The following is a 5,127-nucleotide window of genomic DNA, read 5'->3' as shown; positions in this document are numbered from 1 at the left end:
TCGTTCCAAGTTGATGCTGCTTTCCAAACTTCATTGTCCAATGCGTCCTCTTTGAACTTCTATGTCCAACGCATTGATTTTGCTCTCAACGCAAGGTTTCCTCAACTTTCCCACTCTTCTTTATGTATTTTGAGTTGTGATCTGAAGAATGAAGTCTTTGGTTCTATTTATAGGCGTCCAAGATTGCTCCATGGCCGACACCTTCTACTTGACCGCATGACCAAATGTCTCTTCCTTACACCATCAACGCAATCTTGCATCAGCACAACCCAATGTGTCTTCTTCTCCTTTCACCAACGCATGGCCCTTAACTTTTTATGTCTTCTTATGCTACCACCTCTTTTACTTAAGGCTTCAGAAATCTTCCTAACAAGCCATATGTTCGAATGACATCCTTCATGAGTTCATTCTTCATATGCGTCCACAAACTCTTGAATGTTCAACATATCACTTCCATTTTCCTTCCTTCAGCCGCATGCCATCACCAACAACCCTTCCAACGCATTAACACAACTTATTCCAATGCATTGGTCCCTTCCAATGCATCAACACAACTTCTTCCAATGCATTGGTCCCTTCCAACGCATCAACACAACTTCTTCCAATGCATTGGTCCCTTCCAACGCATCAACACAACNGCATTGGTCCCTTCCAACGCATCAACACAACTTCTTCCAATGCATTGGTCCCTTCCAACGCATCAACACAACATTCTATACTTAGCCAAATTTCCAAAATTTCTCTCCTTCCAACGCATCCCACATAACATTCTATACTTAGCCAAATTTCCAAATTTTCCCTCCTTCCAACGTATCCCACACAAGATTCTATACTTAGCCAAATTTTCAAATTTTCTCTTTGCCTAAGTACTCTTTCCAAGATCTTGTGGCCAATGTATAGCAATGCCTAGTCCAACACTTAGTCAATTTTCAGGGATTTAAGCTTAACTCAAAGCTACTCAAGGAAAATCTATTCAACACTTAGAAATTTCCTTTTTCTTCAACATAGGATTTAACTTTCACATAGTTAATCCCTTCATCACCGACTTAAGTAGGAAAAATGGGAAATCTGGGTTTCACAATAAGTATACAAAGAAACTATTTTGACTTTAACTCAATATTTCAAATCATTTGACTTAGGGTACCCTTTAACATGAAATAAATAAATAAATAAATAAAATAATAGAAAAGAAAAAAAAAACATGAGAAGACATAAAGGTTCAAATGCGGAAGCGTTTCTAGTTCCTTTGGCACTGTCATGGATTCCTTTTGTCAGTCGCTCGAGTATCCTTTCCCTTACTTGAAAAACATACAAAGATAAAGGTTGAGTATAAAATACTCAGTAACTGATCCTATTACTGGGATCAGGCTATGCATCCACAAGTAGAAAATGTTGGGCTCGTGGCTCAAACAACTACAACTGTTTCAAATAATGAAGAGAAACCAAAGGACGTATTGTCTCGCTTTGACTTACATGTCTAGTGGCCTGATGGCACACCGTCAAACATGGAAAAATAATATGAAGTGAACCTGTCGATTCACGCATGTCTAGCGGCCCGAAGGCACACTGTCAAAATGAAACTAGACCTATCGGTCCTTTGAAATATAACATGCATCAAAGCAAGATGGTAAACTACCCTATTGGTCTAATCATGCATCACATACATAATCTGAGTATTGTTTCTACCGCACAGATCATATCATAACATGGAAGTTCAAACATGCTCATAATACTCATCACGTACCTCAAATTTGATCACGAATATTAGTCCACGAAATTAATCTTCCTTAAAACCTTTGGAAAAATTGAATCAATCCTAAAACATACATTGGCAAATAAAATTTAGCGACCACAGTCTAAAATCATGCATCCAAAACATTATGGGTAACAATAAATTCAAGCCAAACTAAATGAGTAATCAAGACCTTTCAAGAAAACTCATAAAACACCATAAAACTTACCAAAATCCTCCAAAAATCAATCCTTGTAATGTTGGACAACTCGGAGTGACCCAATCTTCAATCCAAACTCTGATTGCACTGAACGTCATCCAAACGATATCAAAACTTAATGGGCATCCAAGATATCTAAAACTCATTGTCAAAATCCATTATGAACTTCCCTTAACTCCAAAATTCTGGCATAACATAACAATTCATAGCAGCAGGCAACGACAGGCGTCGAGCGGCGGCCTCAGATCTGGCAGACGGCGGCGACTGGCGAAGGGGTGAGCGGCGGCGCGAACTGCTGGCGGAGAAGCACGTGTAGGCTTCAATTGACAGACGGCGAGGCTGACAACCTGCACAGTCGAGTCTCGCGAACAGCATGGACAAGGGGCTATTAGTGTGGGATGGCTCGACTCTAGTTCGCACGAAGGATAAGTGGCGTGGCTACCGACTCTGGTGTACAGCGACTCGAAGGCGGCTGGAAGTGTCAAAGCTCGCAGCAGCGAGAGGCGTTGAACTTCGTGGTGACTAGAGCTAGGGTTTTTGGCAAGCGAGGCAAGGAGATCACAGGGGGAGGGGGGCTTCACTTTTCTTTTCTTTTTCTTTTTTTTTTTTTTACCTACTTATGCCAATAAATAATAATCAACCCTCTTTCCTTTTCGCTATTAAATTCCAAATCCCACACCCCTTTTCCAAAATATTTTAAATCTTCCAACAAAACAAATACAATTAACTCCATAAATAATCAAATCTCCATTGCAAGCTGATAACGGGCAAAAATGCATGTTATTACAGCGCAAAGTTATAAAACAATGTAGGATTGCGATGATAAAAATATACAATATTGCATCCAAAAGCTATAAGTTCACAACATTGTGATTGCATGTGTCCATTGCATTAAAATAGCTAACTTATGTATTTTTGTGCAGAAAATGCATTGACGTAAGGTGGAATTGCGATCCAAAGAAATTAACATCCGAGCGCATTAAAAGATTGCGTTGACACAAGGCTATGAGATCATTTTCGCTCGTGAATATCTGCTCAAGAAGGTTTCCGCATAGGGTCGGGGCATCATGGTGGGCACATCTGGGTGAAAAACGTAATAAATCACGACGGGACAGAAAGCTAATTATGGTCGATTCCGAATTAAGTTGACAAACCGTAATGACCTACTATAGCAAGTACACTCAACTTTTTGGTGACAAATATTCGGCGCATCAGACAGAGAATTAATGTCATCCCATCAGTGCAATCATAAGAGAGAAGAAGCCTTTCACCCTGAAGCTCTATAAATACCGAAGGCCACCTTCAGTGAAAGAGTTCAGCCAGTTAGCCAGTTTTGAGAGTTCACCATTTAGACGATACTTAGCCTTGTTCTTAGTTTCTTATACCTAGAAGGCAGAGCGGGAGAAGGGAAGAAACGTCGGAAGATCGCCCTGGTCAGCTCGAGAAAGTGCCAGGGAGCATGGAAAATCAGAGAGAGGGCCGACTTTTGCGAGAGCAAGAATATCTTTTGAGCATAGTAGAGAAGAATAGTGTAAAAGCCTTAGGAAGCAAGAAATTGCTACCAGGCTCTTTATTCTTATTCTGCATTGTCATTCTGTATTTTGATTATATATCTATAAAATGGAACTTGCTTATCTACATCTATTCACTCTCTTTAAAACACGCACGAGTAGTTAAATCTATCGAATGGGTTGAGAAGTACGTAGCTAACATGACCTAGGATTTTCATCGCATGCGATCATCTTGCCTTATGTTGCATCCATCACTCCTTTAGAGCTACCCGAGAGAGAGTCTAAAGAAAGAACCTAAGACTTGAGATAGCTAGGTTAGAAGTTCAACTCGAGAGAGCAAGATTAGATCTACATAAGCAAGAGATAGAGACTTAAAGATAAGCTCTGTTTGTCAACATGCATCGCATGCACCCTAGAGACAAGTTATGGTATTATGTGGTCACCTTGTATGTGTGTGTGTCAATCGTCATCGCATAAACAAGAATTGAGGCTTATGTGTAAGTTCTATAGACATCATCGCATATATCGAATGCATTTTAAAACTAGAAGCCATAGCATTTGCGTTGAAAGATGATTTTCTGTTGTATGTGTGTAGCATGATCGCATAACATGAACGCAATCCTAGGAAGTGTTAGCTAAACCCTTTCTCAACCCATTCCCCCGCATATTTATCGCATCTTTCGTAATATTAACTCTTTTCTTAGCTCAATCGTATACATTTTATACTGTAAACAGCAACCCAACCAACTCTTTGATTTATTGTTACACAAAGTAATCTAAAAATTACCACTGCATATTGTTTTCCTTAGTCCCTGAGTTCGACCCTGGGCTTACTAGGCAACTCGGTAGGGTTTATACTTGGATCTTATTGAGAAAACTTGCATGCTCAACGCATTTTCCATCAACGCAATCCCTATCATTATTTCATCGCATAAAATAACGCATCAAGTTTTTGACACCGTTGTCGGGGACTTCAGCAATACAGTGTGCTAACAATAATTTTTTTATTTTCTTTGCAGCTTTCAATCTCTGGCGAATTATGACCCAGAGATTGAAAGACCGTTCCGATGAAGATTGAGAGATAGCCCCCAAAAACAAGAGAAAGATAACATGGCGGAACAACCAAGAAACAGAGCACCAAATGAAAATAATGTCATGGCGAATCCAATCCTAATGGCGAACGACCGCAATAGGCTGATTCGGGACTATGCATTGCCCAACCTCTAAAATTTCTCCCCAAGAATCATGAGGCCCGCTCTTGACGGATCGAGATTCGAAATGAAACCGGTGATACTACGGATGATCCAAACTGCTAGACAGTTTAGTGGTAGGCGTGGCAAGGATCCGCACGCCCACCTCTAGAGTTTCATCGAGATCTGCAACACTTTTGTGTTCCCTAAAATCTTCACTGAAGAGGTTCGACTAACTTTGTTTCCATTTTCGTTGTGTGACCAGGCACGAAAATGGGCTTATTCTCTCGAGCCAGGGGAGATTACATCATGGAAGCAAGTAGTAAAGAAATTTATGAAGAAGTACTTCCCTCTGATGGAGAATGCCAGAAAAAGGAAGTTGATAACCAATTTTGAACAGGATACTGATGAATCGCTCAGTGACGCGTGGGTGAGGTTTAAGAGGCTTGTAAGAGATTGCTCGCATAACAGTTT

The 5,127-nt window shown here is 40.3% G+C and overlaps 1 non-coding gene across 1 annotated transcript; it reads right to left on the bottom strand.

Moving 5' to 3' along the window:
- Positions 1-5,020: 5,020 nt before the first annotated feature.
- LOC120069337 lies at positions 5,021-5,127 on the bottom strand. Its single transcript, XR_005479510.1, has one exon. It is a non-coding gene; the product is annotated as a small nucleolar RNA R71 (small nucleolar RNA).

Source organism: Benincasa hispida, unplaced genomic scaffold (assembly GCF_009727055.1).
Source record: "Benincasa hispida cultivar B227 unplaced genomic scaffold, ASM972705v1 Contig316, whole genome shotgun sequence".
NCBI lineage: Eukaryota > Viridiplantae > Streptophyta > Magnoliopsida > Cucurbitales > Cucurbitaceae > Benincasa > Benincasa hispida.
Note: the sequence above shows the minus strand (reverse complement) of the source record. Positions and strands in the feature narration are given on the sequence as shown.